General features: G+C 44.7%; 1 long non-coding RNA gene across 1 annotated transcript in view; it reads right to left on the reverse strand.

The window, feature by feature from the left end:
* Positions 1 to 8,426: 8,426 nt before the first annotated feature.
* The window catches only part of LOC133369775 (uncharacterized), a 58,015-nt gene continuing 49,911 nt past the window's right edge, over positions 8,427 to 16,530 (reverse strand). The window contains exon 3 of the long non-coding RNA XR_009758977.1: positions 8,427 to 9,881. This is a non-coding gene — a long non-coding RNA (uncharacterized LOC133369775). The remainder of the gene's footprint in view (positions 9,882 to 16,530) is intronic.

The following is a 16,530-nucleotide window of genomic DNA, read 5'->3' on the forward strand; positions in this document are numbered from 1 at the left end:
TTGTAGAATCCCTCAAGGTTTCATCTGTCCCCATGCTCTTTAATATCTAAATGAAGCCACTGGGAGCTGTCATAAGGAGTTTTGGAGTAAGTGTTATCAAAATACAGATGACACCCAGTTCTGTTTCTCTATTCCATCTGAATTCGGAGAGGTGGTTGAGGTGCTAGGCAGGTGTTTGGAAGCAGTGATGGACTGAGTGTGGGCCAATAAACCGAAACTCAATCCTGAAAAGACAGAGGTGTTATGTTTTTCAGGTTGTTGAGTCTGGGAGTTGAGAAGATGGCCTGTTCTGAATGGGGCTCCATTCCCCTGGAAGGAACAGGTTTGTAGTTTGGGGATACTCCTGGATCCAACATTATCACTTGGGGCCCAGATGGCCTCAGTGGCTAGGAGTGTCTATTTCCATCTTTGGCTGGTTCATCGACAATGGTCCCTTTTGGACAGATAACTTGGCCACAGTACTCCATACTTTGGTAACTTCCAGATTGGACTATTGCAATGCACTCTACATGAGGCTGCCCTTGAAGACAACTCAGAAACTTCAATAGGTTCAAAATGCAGTGGCCAGATTACTGGCTGAGGTTGCTTTTAGAACCCATATAACCACTGATCTAAAACAGTTGCATTGGTTGCTAGTTCATTTCCAGGCCCAATTTAAGGTTCTTGCGCTTGTGTATAAATGACTCAGGGCCCAAATACCTGAGAGACTGTCTCCTTCCCTACAGACACTTTCGGGTGATAAGATCAGCAGAGGGGGCCTTCTTCACAGTTCCACCACCCTTAGAAATCTGGGGGGTGGCCCTGGAGATCGCATACTCTGTGGCACCCCATACATTGTAGAATTCCCTCTCCACAAAAGTGTGCCTAGCACCTTCGCTGCACAGTTTTCAGCAAATACTAAAGATACACCTCTTTACTCTAGCCTTTGGCGCTTCAGATGTATGTTTTCAGGACCCACTCTATTCTTGTGAATGTGATTTGTTTTAATTGCTTTTAATCCTGAATTTTAGGCTGCTGTAACTCACCCTGAGACCTGCTGGAGAAGAGCAGGTAGTAGTAGCAGCAGCAGCATTATCATGGTCATGGTCCAAATGTCTAAGTGATATTTTGTGGGTTTTTATTGAATCAATTGCCTTCACAGAACTCAGTGCAATATATGGAAATTCACTTTATTTATTAAAAATGTCATTTCGTTTTCAAAAATAAGTATAACAATGCAAAACAATGAAACAAGGTTTGGAAAGCCTATATGTTTTTACACACATTTGCACAAATAAATACCCAACTATACATTAAGCCTCATTGGGGTCAATGGGACTTACTTCTAATTAGGCATGCATAGGATTGCACCATAAAAATAAATGTGTAACATCTGTAGAGGTAGGTGCCTTGTTTTGCCAAAACTCAATCAAAGGTTTCCATCCCAACAAAAAAAACTGTCTTTCTGTGTGTGTTCCTTTTCTTGCTCTGATATAATTACATAGTTTAAATATCACTATGTAATTATACCTTTTATTTTTCCATTCCTCAAAGGTAGGAATTGATGTTGTTCTCAGTTTAATACCATGGCATATTCTTGTGTTGCTAACATTATACATAATCATTTCATGATATGTATATTCTTTGAATAACAATTACAAAGAATAAGGTATCCTTCTGAAGTTTGATGTGTGTAATTAGTTCTATACTATTTCTAATTGTTACACAATATGCCCTTGCTATCGTGCCATCATAGAGCATCATGTGGGGGGGTTGGGGTGCGGCAGCAGGGCGGCAGGTGAGGTGAGGGCATCAGGGAAGTGAGGATGGCTGGCATGGGTGGGATGGGTGACCAAGTGACCGGGGTGGCTGGATGTAGGACAAGAGAGGTGAGTAGGCAGCTGTGGGGTGGGCAGCTGGGTGGGCAAGCAAGGTGAGTGGGTGGATGTGGACTGAGCAGGCAAGCAGCTAGGGGTGGTTGAGCAGCTGGGGGCCAGTGGTGGTGACAGCCTGGGTGGGAGACAGGTCAACACCCTAGGATGCAGACTGTGAGTGCTGTGTGGAACTATGTGGCAGTGTCATTTGTCGACTGAGAAGTGGCAGTGAAATGCAGCAGTGGTGCAGGGCAGAAACAGGTGAGGAGAACTGGCTGGCCCATGGTGGCCAGCATGCGCCAGTGCCTGGAGGCACTGGGGGAATTGTGGGGGTGTGTGAGTGGATTGGGGTGCCTGGGGGCATCTGGGAGGCATTTGCAAGTGCCTGGAGGGCCATATTTGTGTGTGTGTGTTGGAGTCTGTGTTTGTGTATGTGTGTGTATTTGGGAGGGCCTGGTGTGTGAGGGAAGTCCGTGTGTGTGTGTGTGTGTGTGTGTATTTGGGGTGCCTGGGATTGTTCCGGGTATTTGGGGGTGCCTGGGTGTGTGTGTTTGGGGGTGGGTTTGGTGAGCAAGGTGATCAGGGGAGCAGAGCCCCCCTAGCATTGCATGAAATTTACAGAGAGATAGCAGTCTGTTGCAGCAAAACAACAACACAGAGTCTTGTAGCACTTTAAAGACTACCACATTTATTCTGGCATAATCTTTTAGAGTATAGTCCACAAAGGTTTATGACACAATAAATATGTTAGTATTTAAAGGATTGTGAGAGTATCACTTTAAAAAAGAGGGGGAGGGTAATGCCTTCAGCACTGGAGTAGAGGACAGCTCCACTGAAAATACAATTTTTAAACCTGAGATTAAGCCAAAGTCATTCTTGCAGCTCTAATCTCAATTTTAGAGAATTGTATTTATTCGGGGATATATATATATATATATTTGTCCTGCTCTTCAGCCAAAAAAGTCTCCCCGACCACACTAACACATGGACATCTGTAGCTGGGGCCAGGCAGTCCCAATGCTGGGACCGGAGCAGAGCCATATTCCTTAGTAATCATGCGATGCTCCCCTCATGCGAGCAATGTATGAAGGGGGCTTATATGAGATGGAAAGCCTATGTCTGAGTTGTACCATTTCAGATTGCAGGTGAAGGTTCATATGACAATCTTTCCCTATTAATTTTTTAATCCCTTTACCTGGAAAAGTAGCATGTCAGAGGGCAAGGCTAGAATCCCTCTTCTTGATATTTAGATTTCTATGTGCAAGGAATATTTTTCATGGAGGAGCATTTAGTTAGATCTGAAGTGGTCCAGCACAGCCAAGATGCAGTTTTACCATCTTATCAACTGTTTATGAAAAGATATGTGACACAGGAAAACTTGTATCTTGGACTGCCACATATTGAAATATCAGGTTAGCAGACAAATAGCATATTGATCCAGTGACACCCATTGAGCTGCAACCCTTGTGGGATTTAGGAACATAGGAAGCTATCTTATACTGAGTCAGACCACTGATCCATCTAGATCAGTATTGTTTACACAGACCTGCAGCAGCTCTCTTGAATTTCAGACAGGATTCTCTCCTACTCCTACCTGGAGATGCTGAGGATTGAACCTGGGACCTTCTGCGTACAAGGCAGATGCTCTACCACTGAGCTAAGGCACTTCCCCAAAGATAAAGCCTCATCTGCACTATACATCTAAAAGTATTATAATACCACTTTTACAGTCAACAGAGTTGATAGGACACCCCTATTCCCCCCCCACAGCTACAGTTACCTGTAGCTCTGCAAAGGGAGTAGGGGTCTGCTAACAAGAGACCCTTAACTAGCACCCTTAACAAACTACAGTTCCCATGATTCTTTTGGGGAAGCCATGACTGTTTAAAGTGGCATAATAATGTTTTATTTATTTATTTATTTATTTGATTGCTTTTGTATACCGCCCCATAGCCGAACCTCTCTGGGCGGTTTACAACATTTTAAATGCATAGTGTAGATGTGGCCTTAAAACTCACTTATTTCAGCAGGCTTTTAATATATATCTTTCACCTGCCATTTTTATGTTTTTAATGATAGCACCGTTCATATGATTTGTATATTGTCAGGTTTTATTTTATTCAAAGATCACTTGGTGCACAGCTTTTACAGCAGCCTTTCCCAACCAGTGTGCCTCCAGATGTTGTTGGACCACAACTCCCATCAGCCTCAGCCAGCATTGCCAATGGTCAGGAAAGATGGGAATTGTGGTCCAACAACATCTGGAGGCACACTGGTTGGGAAGGCTGTTTTACAGGAATGACATTTCATAAGGAAATACAAATGAGACAAAGAAATGATCAATATATGATCCAACCACAACTGGCTTTTATGAAGCTCACCAGATGGGCCCTTGAGTTACTTGCTAGCTTTGCTAAACTTCTCTTGTAGCGTGGCTGTGAGACACAAAGTGTAAAGAACTTTATACACTTCAAAAATGCCATAAAGTTATGAAATAATAATAATTAAATAGAGATTAGAGAGTCAGTGATGGGATTCTGTAGATCTGACAAGCAATGTGTAACTGACAGCAACAATGACCAATATTAGAATGATATGATATACGATCAACACTCTTTTATGCTGTCTGATAAGAGACCTGCTACATAATAATACATCTGTCTGCCTATCAATCCATCCATCTAAACTGTCATTTCTCTCTCTCTAAGGTACGTGAGGGGGAACCTTGTCTCTCTTTCCACCCATCCCCCTTTAAGCAGAAGGCAATCAGCCTCCATTGTTTCTCTTTAATGTGCTTGTGGGGGGAGATCAAACAGAACCAGCCTGTGGTGGTGGTGGGGCGGTGAATATATCACCTCATGTAGATTTTCTAGCCTTTGCACAGTCGAAATTAGCATGCCATCCCCACCCTCTAACAGTCCCAGCCAACCCACCCTCTCAATGCTAGCCTTGAACTTGGCCTTGCAGGAGATCCTGCTTCCCGAGAACAATATGGGCATTCTTTATCCCACCTCCTTTATTTTGTTTGTGGAGTTCTGGATGGGAAATTTACATGACAGCTGGGAGAAGAAGAGCCTTGAGAGACAGAGAGAGAGAGAGAGTTCTGAAAGCAACAAACAACTTCACCCAAGCTTGTTCTGGATCCCTGTAAGGATTCCATTAATCACCTAAAAATATATGCACGTAACTGTGATTAACAAAACAGAGTTTTTTATTGTTCTGCAGAAATGTTTCAGCTTCCGCCTTCAGCAGCTGCTGTCATACAAATGCTGTTACCAAGGTGGCAGTTATAAAGTTTTGAGGATGGAATGCTCAGAGGGGCTTCCTTTGCAGAAGCCAAGTAATGCTGGTACTGCACTCCGGGTTCAGGCCATGTGGTGCCAATGAGTCCAGAGAATATATCCAAACGTCCTCCCTCTCAGTCAGTGCTGCTGGATCTGTTGGCATCTCTATAGCTGTTATAGAAAAGTCCAACAGACTGTGTCCCTCAGTACTGAAATGTTTTGCAACTGGTTGCTCCACTTTTTTATATACACACTTTTTTTTGTATACTCTCTCTCTCTCTCTCTCTCTCTCTCTTCCTTGGAGCTCGGCCCAGGTCAAGATCATGCAGCCATTGTGTGTATGAGGTGAGTTTATGTATGGCAAGAGCTCCCAGCTGAATGAGATGTACCTGCAGAGTTGTTAACTGGAGGAGAATATGCACAAACACTGGGCATTGTGTCTATTCAGTGGACATCACCGGTCAAGCAGAACAAACAAGAAATTTCACATATCAAGCTGCCGATGTGCATTGACTCCAAATGGTGTTGTGGATTAAGCCCAACTTGATAGCATAATCTGGTTATTTCATAGATTTCATGGCCATGATAGATATTGGCCTCTCTGGACATGATTCAGCTTTCCCAGCCAAGGTCTGAGACACTTACATCCTCCAGCCTCACTTGCATATTGACCAGACAATATATACGCAGCTCCCTATTCATGCTGCTAATATGTGCATCCCTTATGGCAAATGTGGACAATGGCCAGTATTTATGCACATTCACCATTCAACTCACATTAACCCCAACATATAAACTGCTGACAGACATGCAGAGAGACAACTCAGACATCAGGGGTCCCCAAACACTGTTGCCAGGCTGTCAGCAGTGAGCATAAATCTCTTCTCTGGCAGCTGCCTGCTTGGCCCAAGATGCTCAGCATAAAGGGGCAGGCATTTATTGTGCCAAGTTCTCTGGCACATACACAGAAGTCCGCAGGAGGGTCTAGTCTCATTTTGCACTGGGTTTGTCACCTCTGGGAGCACCAAGAATCTCTCATCCCGATTCTGAATATGTCCAAAGGCTGGCACAATGAGAAAGATTGCCTCTTCCCTTCACTAGAGTCTTCTGCATGTGCCCAGCGACTCAGAGGAGAGGCAGGTTTGGTGACAGTGACACAGCTAGGTAATTTTAGACTGTTAATTTAATGGTCTTAACAGGGAGCTCTTAAGATTGTACTGTGTACCGGAGGTCACTGGGTGACCTTGGACCAGTCACTATTTCTACACCTAACCTACCTCACAGGGTTGTTGTGAGGATAAAATGGGGAGGTGGGGAAAAACAAGTACTTCACCTTGAGTGCCTTAGAGGAAAAGTGGAGTATAAATGTATTAAATAAATATTTCAAAATGTTGTAAGCCAGCCTTATTGAGGTTTGTTTTTTTAGTTCTTCAGCTCATTCTACTCGGGGGAGGTGTGGAATTTGGCCTCCAAATCTTGCCTCATCAGTACAACTGGGTGGAAACTAAATATGATGGCTGGCTACCAAGGCCATCAAAATATGTGAACCTCTGACTTCCACCCACCCTATTGTTCAGTCACAGCAAAACCCACATAGATTGATTGTGATGCCATCAAAATGGTTTACTGTGAAAATGATTGAGCTTTTATTGTAAAAATAATTAGGGATTAGATTACAGACAATCATTTGTTTGTGATAACGGCAGCTATAAAAGAATGTAAAAAAATAGCAATCCAACAATAAAATATAAAAACATATCACAACAAGGGGTGAGGCAGCAATAAAACCACAAAACTGATAACCCACAGGGAGCCAAGACAAAACAAGAATCCAAACAGCAGAAAATTCAAACACTTGTAGAAAAAGAAAGCTTTCCAAATGGCAATGTTTGAAGTCAGCCAGTGCACATCTGGCCAAAAAAGATACTTCATGGCAGAATCCTATACATATCTACTCATATTACTCCCAGGTAAGTAGATACAGGATTGCAACTTTAGTAGTTACACTCCAGCATTGATAGTTTACAGTGTGGGAAATGCTTCATGTCATTCTATCTTGTTATATCTTTACAATAACAATCCCATAACGTGGACTTCCTCAGCCTGGTGCCCTCGGGCTGTTTTGCACTACACCTCCCCTCAGTCCCAAGCAGCCAATGGCCATAGTGGCTGGGACCAAGGGGAGTTTTGGTTGAACACAGCTGGAGGGTGCCAGATTGGAAATGGATGCCCTAAGGTAAGTATCATAGCATCCCCACATTGCAAACTTAAGCCCAGGGGCCAAATGCAGCCATCCAAGTCTCTCTGTCTGGCCCTTGAGACTATCTTCAGGCCACGCCCTCTCCTGAGTCACATCCTTCAATTGGCTCTCCTTCATATCTTCCTTGAGTGTTTTTGCCTGGTTAGAATGTCCTTGAACTCTGATAATGGCTCCCGTTTGCCTGGATGGAGGATAGAGGAGCATGCAAGTGTGTTTAGAAATTAGCCTAGCATGTAAAATTTACATTTGCTTCTTTGCCCACTTTTACTTTTGGCCCCACTCACCACTGGCATGTGGCCCCCAGAAGGTGGCCCAGGAGTGAATCTGGCCCTTGGGTTGAAAAGTGTTCCCTACCTTTGAAGTAAACCATATCAGCTCAAAGCTTTCAGGAAAAGCAAATTGTAGGCCGTGCACCTAAGACTATGTTGTTGGGACCTGGCAAATCATTAGGCTGGCACCACCACCCAGAAGGTCCTGCTCCTGAAGGATCCACTTCATTTGGCAATAGCATCCAGGGCAGATGTTGAATGGAACATACATGGAGACATATACCAAAGGTGGCATTGAAATAATTGGGACTTATTGCCCAACCCTGTACAGTCTATCCAAACACAAAAACCATTGAGTGGATTTCTCCCCTCCTCATTTTATCCTCGCAACAACCCTGTAAGGTAGGTTAGGCTGAGAGACAGTGACTGGTCCAAGGTCACCCAGTGAGCTTTATGGCTAAGTAGGGATTTGAACTCTGGTCTCATAGTCCAACACTCTAACCACCATACCACATTGGCTTTTTCCTTTGTGTTAACATCAACCTATAGAGACTGTCAACCTTTTGTTCTGTACTAGAGATGCCTGAGGAATTCTTTTAGTGCATTCTGAAGCACATTCTGAAAATGACCTGATCTGAACTTTCCAGATGAATGTTGAATGTTCTTCTTCTCCAAATTTTGCAAGACAGTTTTTGGCTAAAACAATAACAAAGCCATTCATTTTAAGCTAAAATGGGTTTAGAAAAGCACACATTTGAGATAAGTTTACACGTGTATTTTATTTTATAAAATGTGAAATTTACAGGTGCAGGCAATAGACTGATTTGTCCATCCATCCCTATTCTGTACTCAGAAACAGTTAAGTGCCCATGTCCTTTCCTGATCTTTAACGACATTATAAGTTAGGCCCAACTTGAGTTTTTATGTGTGGTGTGGCAGCTTCCAAAAATGGCGTCTCCATGGTAAAGGTCCATATCCCACCAGTAACGTATCGAAAGCTCCAATTGCATGGGTAAGCAAGGTCATGTGGCTGTTCTCCACTATACTTGACACATCTTCATGGGGGGGGGTCACCAATGCTGGCCGTCAGTGCTTTGAGCCAGGCAACCAGCTTGACTCTGGACAGTACACTCAAGCTCTCTCCCTCTCAACCTAACCTACCTCATAGAGTTGTTGTCAGGATAAAATGGGGGCAGAGCGAACTATGAAACCATCCTGAGCACCTAGGAGGAAGGATGGGACAAAATAAAATAAATTGTTGCTTCCATATGTCAGTGGGGAGCCCAACCAAAAGGGAGAGTATTGTTGGTGCACCTGTAAAAGTAGGTCATAGACAGGCTGGTTAAAGATTTAACTAATCTATGGTAAGTGGTCTTGAATTTGAAGCATAGGTCAGTGCTTGTTTGTGTTCTGGAGAGCCCCAGGGTTCCTGAGTTAAGATGATCAGTAACAGCAGACAAGCTTCCCAATCACTACTGACTTTCCCCCTGAAATTCAAAGCCATGGGGAACTCCTTGGTGAATTCTAGAGCACACTCTTCAGGACCAACAGTGAGGCTTAATAGGCCTACATAGTGCCCTAGATGAACTGAGTTTGCAACCAAGAACATGCCTAGAACCTTTTGCAATGGGCTGGTGTTCTGTGCTAGCCAAGTCAATGTGGAAATGACATGTCTCCAATAGGTAGAAAGTTGGAAAGACTGTCTTTGTTTGTTCATTTTCTGATGCCTGTGCCAAAAAGGCTGAGCAATCCTAGGTGAAATTATGTCCCCCAGCTGTATGTCTATCTCCAATGAGTCACAAGCCATCTCAGTGATATCATATCCCTCTTAATGACATCAGTGACTACAGATAAGAGAGTTCACAATTCAGACACTTCTCTTTCAGCATCCAGCTGTTCAAAGCATTCAGGGGAAGCTTCTAGTTTCCATGTTTGATCCAAGGCAGGGTAGACCCTAGAAAGATGGAGAATGAACACTGCTTGATTTACATGGTGAGAGAGGGACTTTCTGGTTCAGTTTCCCCATCTCACTAGGCAATCCAGAATATGCAAAGCTGGGAGTCTCAAGAAAGTTCTCTCTGTGTAGGGCATCCCAAACACAGCCACTTTAAAAATCAGGTCCATGTGAAACAGGAAAAGCAGGTGTGCCTTCGTCTGTAGTAAACTCGACCAATAAATTGTTTTCCAAGTTCTTGAAATTCTCCATCATAAGAATCTACAACAAGAAAACAGTAGTTATTCATTTCGTTAACATAGTCTCTTCTGAAACGAAATGACAACACAATAAATTGCCCGTATCATTTTATGCCATGGCAAAAATTTCATCGTGGTTTGATTCCTATTCAACCAAAGCAAATGAGAAGTTCTCCAATTATGCAAAAGAAGACAAAGTCAAAGGAACCCAGAAAACAATGAAAATCATATAAAAATGATTTATGAATGGACAACCAAGACTGCATGTGAAACATCTATCTGTATGTATGTATGTATGTCTATGAGTGATAGTCACTATATGTAACAATATAACAGCATCTTCAAACTCCTCAAGAAGTTGGCCTCCAAATACTTCAGTTGTTAGACATATTGCATCTTATTTTGAACTTCATCAAAACATATATGGGGACTATCATGCAGATGACAGCTTTAGATCTCCTTATAGCCTGATGTATACTTTGTCAAAATAAAAGCTGAACAAGATCCAATAGTAATGTTGGGCTCGGGATCCCCCAAAGTGCATTCTAAAGCATCCTCTTCACCACTACAATCAGTGGAGACTGGTGACTTTCAACTCCTTGGACAGCTTCTGGAAAGTGCAGACTAAAACCCAGAGCTGATTCACTGCCCCTCTGACATCTGAGCCACCGGTCTCCACTGACTACAATCCCAAAGTCATAAAACCAGTGGTGGTTGGAGCCCATTGGACTGATAGGGCAGAAGGCAAGGAGGCCCACAGTATGTGGAGCCACAGACAATGACAGGCAGAGCCAACTCATTCTACCTTTGTCCCCATCCTACTCCCTGCTGTTTTCTACAAGGGGCAACACTGAGACGGAGGACGAGGAGGAAGCTGGTATGCAGGGTCACCCCTAGGTCTCGATGCAAGTTAAGAAGGCAGACAGGTGGAGGTTGGCTGAGAGCAGAATGAGGTTGGTGGGGCAGTGCCCCACTCACCCTGATGGTCCAGCCTCCACTGCAATAAAACTGGTATAAAACCGATATCCACTTGTAGCATAGGATGTGCCTTGAGCTCATGCTGACAAGCAGGAAATGCTTCTTCTGCCGCAGACTGCCAGAGCAGCAGCTGCTCTGGAAATCCCATCCCAGAGTTCAAGTGATATAAGTGGAGGGAACCAATGCCAAATTGAAGATAGGAGCACCTGCTCCTTTGCTCAAAACCGCTACCTTGTGAGCAAAGAGTGTGTGTGTGTGGGGGGGAGGTTTCCTCTACTGTGCAAATCAAAAAGAGGGGAGCACTAATTGGTAGGAGAGACACCCGGCATCCAGCCACCCCCACCCCATGAACAAGAAGCTCTGCCATCTGCCATCCTAGAAAGTTTGCACATTGGCACCCCTGAATAAATAAAAGGGAGCCCAGCGACTTGAGAGGGAGAGCCATCTCTGTTTTAACTTCTCCTTTTGCAAAGGTGGCTTTCAAAATGCCAAGGCTCTTTGCAAAAGGTGGACATGTTTTTATTTCATGTTTTATTGATGGTTGGCAGGCTGGGGGAGGGATGGGAGACAGAAAAAAAACACAATGATCCATTGAAAGCCCTTTGCTGTGTTGTTGACCACACTGGAATCTGTCAAAACACAAGCCTAATCTCCACCCTGCTGGAAAATAATCTTCAGACAGGATGGGTGGATTTGTACAGATACACTTGCCTTTTACTTTACTGTAAATCACTGCAATCAACCCACCTTTGCCTCTTATCTGAGACCCTGAATAAGAAGAAATTCTCCTTGTCATTGTTAGAGAACTGTTATTGTCACATAGCAACTGAATGTTCTGGTAAAGCTTGCGATTCTGTTTGGACTTGGATAGTAACCATGTTGTGTAGTGGTTATAGTGTCAGACTGGGACCTGGGAGACCAGGGTTCAAATCCCCGCTTGGTTATGAAGTTCACTGGGTGACCTTAGGCCAGTCACTGTCTCTCAGCCTAACCTACCTGACAGGATTGTCATGAGGGGGAGAACCATGTTTGTCCACCACCTTGAGCTCCTTGGAGGAAAGGTGGGATATAAATATATTAAAAAAAAACCCTAAAGCACAGAAATCTGTCAGTTTTTGGTTACCCTTCGTTTCTCATTTTTCCAGTCTTAAGTTCAGTTCACCTCATTTCCACAGCATTTTGGGAATTGCTTCTAAAGTCCTCTATTCACCAGCATTGTAGTGCAAATTCCTCATAGTATATACATTTCTGTACACAATTTTGCCTAATATACATGTTTTTGCAAGGCAATTTCCCCTGATGTAATGCATTTTGGTATGTTACTTCGGCTAATACGTGCAATCACACTTTACCTAAGTACACGCATTGTGTGCCCATTACTCGGCTGGAGAACTACATGGCAAAATCTGGAGAAGTGCAGATTTCGAAGGATATCTGTGTTTCAGTCTGCGTATTGTTTCAGAAAGTGCGAAGTAGGTAAGTTTGCTGTTAGATGCGAATTGATTTGAATTTCTCCTCTAGCCCTGCACAGCACCAAACTGGAGATGGTAAGTTTTGACCAAGAGGTAGGTGTGTGTGTGTGTGCGCGCACACATAATCATAATAAATAAAATGTCAAGGATTTTTCTGCTTAATCGGATTCTTTCCCTTTGCCAAATTTTCTATTCATGCTCTTTGGAAAGGAGGGACTCTGTCCCTCCTCCTTCGCCTCACCCCATCAACCATTTCATCAACACATGGGGAGAAACTTTCTGGACAATTTAATCTCGCCAGGGTATTACTTAGCAAAACCCCTTTCACTGTCAATTTTTTCCACCAACCCACCCTTTTCCACCCCCCTCTGCAGCCTCAATTGAATGTTGCAGGCCCCTGATATCTTTCTTTTCTTTCTTTTTTTTTTTGTAGAGACACATGCTATTTATGCAAATCAGGGCTTTTCATACCCTTTCCCTGGCTCAAGACCTGCTACCTCCTTAGCACAATTACACCTCCATTCTGCTCCAGGGGCCTGGGGTGGGGGAAAAATATCATTTTAAACCAATTGTGCATGCTGTTTGTCTTGGATAATTACAGGGAGCCTCAGATGCTAAAAAGGTAAGAAATATTCCATTCAGAGAGGGAAAGAAAGGGAGCTTCAGAGTGTTATGCCTACACAGCATGTTTTATCGTCATTACTGGAGCTGTGTGTGTGTGTATAGGACGCACACACAAGGTTTTTGCTAGCTCCTTCGCTTGTCCTGAGTTAAAGCTCCTCCAAGGCAATCATTTACATTTTTTTTACTATAAGCAAGAAGTTTCCCTGTGCTTTTGGGGGGCTTCTTTGGAGGCAGAGGGGGTGGGGGCAAACACGCAGCTGACATTTTCTTATCTCAAATTACAATTTCCTGCAAATATCAAGATAATAAGGACATCAGTGATTTGAAATCCAAAGTCAAGCGAGGCCCTAATCTCTCGCTGGCAGATGCGCTCACGGAAATGGGAAGGGGGTTCAGAGGAGAGGCCACAAATATGGGGCGCACAGAGGGAACTTCAAGGGATGCAGACAAGGCAAAGGAGGTAGACAGGGAGTCTGTCTGGGGCCTCCTTGTCTGAATAGCCCTCCTTGGGTCATTGTTCTCCATCTCTGCCTTGTCTCCCGGGGAGGGTTACGCATGGGAGAGGGTGGGGGCTTGCTGAGAAGTGGAGGGAGTAGCTTCAGCAGTGGCACCCAGGAATGCATCAAAAGAAGGACAGGAGTTGGGGGAGGCAGAGACACAAAACGCAAGAAGGGGGAAGAGGAGAAAGAGAGGGAATGTCAAGGACTACCACCACCCCCACACACACTAATGAATAGCAAGTTTGCCCTTGAACCTCACAGGCCTGAGCCATTCCCAGGCCCCAGACAAGAGCTGAGGCATGCCTGAGCCCAGCTGTAGAGGGTCTGGCCTATGGTTTATCTCAGACATTTTGACAGGCCAGGCTGTTCCCTTGCATAGCTCAGCCTCGGCTAACGGCTTCCTAGCAACAGCTCAGGGCAGGGCCCCAGGCGGAAGCCTTGCCTGCGTTATGCAGAGGGAGAAGGAGGCGAGGCTCTGGCGGCGGCAGCAACGTGGAGAAGAGGAGCTGGGAGAGGGGCCACGTACTGACCTATCCCATCCTGGGCACCCACAAACAGCAAAAGCCAAAGCGCCCCCAGAATGGAATGCAACCAGGAAGGGGGCTGCTTTTTACTGTGCTAGGGCTTAAATGGGCACGCAGGGGTGACGTCAGGGCTACGTGGGGGGCAATGCAGAGGGCCCAAGGGCCTGTCCTGAGAAGGTGGGATGTGTGGGTCCAATGCAGTGAAAGGGACAGGACACAGCATACAAAGCTTGCAACTCATTCTACATTTTAAAGGTGTGCCGGTCCTCAAGCCTCTTAGGAATAATCCTATTTTGGAATGACCAGGGGTCTGGTGATCCAGAGTCTCGGGGGGTCTTAGACACTGGGAATGACATAAGATGACGTTACTGTCCTCACATTGTAAATGAGGTGGGTAGAGTCGAGACTGATATCGTAACACAGGGATGGGGACCCTGTGGCCCTCCAGATGTTGTTAGTCTCCAGCTCCCACCAGCCCTAACCAGCAGGGCCAATGGTCAGAGATGACAGGAGCTGTAGTCCAGCCACATCTGCAGGGCCACCTCGTTATGAGGCCAGAAGGCTTACGGCAAGGGTTCAGAACCTTTTTCAGCTCCAAGACCACATTCCTTTCTGGGCAACTTTCCAAGGGCCACATGCCAGTGGTGAGTGGGGCCAGAACAATGAATGTAAATTTTACATTTGTGGAATAGGCTACTTTCTACACACATTCACCCATCTTTCTCTATCATTCATCCAAATAAGCATGAGGCATTATTGGTGTTCAAAGCACATTTCAGCCCAGCAAAAAAAACCAAGGAGGGTGCCAAGCAAGACCAGTGGAGGGGGTGCCCTGGGGAAAGTCCAGAGGGCCAGACAGAGAGACATGGAGGACCGCATTGGGCCCTGGGTCTGAGATTCCCCACCCCTGGACTGAAGCATAGGCCAGTTTCACGCATACATGTTTATCACACAATGACCACGTCATCAAGCAAATATGCTACATAGGCCACCACAGATATAAAAATCCTGCTGGTTGTGTTGCATTCCCTTAAACCACAATGGTCTTCCCACCACCCAGCCATGCATTCATCTGCCAGACATCAAGGAGGCAGTAAGTCTGTGTCAGAATTGCTTAATATTTTAATAATGTTTTTAACCCTTTTTTAAAAAGTTTTTAAAATGTTTTTAATGCTGTTTTGTCTTAACGTATTTTAAGATTTGTTTTTATGATGTTTTAAAGTGTTTTTAGTGCCTTGTTTGCCGCCCTGGGCTCCTGCTGAGAGGAAGGGCGAGATACAAATTAATTAATTATAATTATAATTATAATAAGTCCAGGCAAGTATAGCTAGATGCATTCATGGGCGACCGGATCAACAGCTGTTGCAAGACCTGGTAGCTCCATGCAACCCCTACATTGAGGGGCAGCATACCTTTGAACAGGGATGAGGAAACTTTTTTCAGCCTGAAGGCTGCATTCCTTTCTGGGCAACCTTCCGAGAACCACCTGCCAGCAGCGGGCATATTTGGCCTTTGTACAGTAGGGTAGTTTCTACACACGGTCACACATACCCCTCTCTGTCCCCCATCCAAGCAAGCAAGGGGCTAAAAGCAGGGATGTGGCACACCAGCTGAAGGACACATTGTAGCCAGGCAAAACACTTGGGACGCAAAGTAGACCCAGCAAGGGTTGTGGCCAGGGAGAGTTCCAAGGGGCACATAGAGCGGCCTCGAAGGCCACCTTTGGCTCCCAGGCCTGAAATCCCTAATTCCTGCCTTTGAATATCAAAGGGGAAAAAAGAAAACCAGCAGCAATCTCCATAATGATAGGAGCATCTGGCTGGCTGCTCTTGGAAGACAGAACCCTGCAGAACATGTGGCTTTGTTTCACCTTATTTTGTTACACAATCCCACTAAAGTTGGCTTCCTTGGAGACACTTTGGGTAACAAATGAGACGACTGGTTAAGGCTGGCCAGAGAAATGGGAGCCAGAGGGGAAAGCATGCAACCCCATGCCTGACAGTCTCTCCTTGTGCGTAGTGGTGCCATCGGGTCAGGGCATTGGGGCAGAGCATCCAGGGCCCACTCAACAGTATAAGCAGGAAGGCAGGACCCCAAACACAGCAGCTCTAACTTACCACATGCTGTAGCTAGTAATACACATTGGGTTGTATCCAACATCTGTGCCATACATTCAAGGGGCATCCAACATATATTTAAAGCACATGTCTTCCTGCAAAGAATCCTGGGAACTGTAGTTTAAGGGTGCTGAGAATTGTAGCTCTGCCCCAGATTCTTTGGGGGACATGCTTTACTTTAAATGTGCATTGAATGTGCTTTAAATTTTGGTGGGGAAACCCCACTGAAATTTATGGATCTAAGTTAGTTCTGTCCATTAATATCAATGGGTCTACTCTGAGTGAGACTAACACTGGATACAATCCATTACCATCCAAAAAAAGGTGGGGGGAATAAGACCATTAAGACCAGAGTCTAAAAAGACCAGTTGTGCATTCTGCTGTTTTTAAAACTGCTGCTTGTTTTTAATTGCTAATAGTTTGTGTTAGCTGGTTTTGTTTTTAGGTATAATTTCA

Source organism: Rhineura floridana, chromosome 14, assembly GCF_030035675.1.
Source record: "Rhineura floridana isolate rRhiFlo1 chromosome 14, rRhiFlo1.hap2, whole genome shotgun sequence".
NCBI lineage: Eukaryota > Metazoa > Chordata > Lepidosauria > Squamata > Rhineuridae > Rhineura > Rhineura floridana.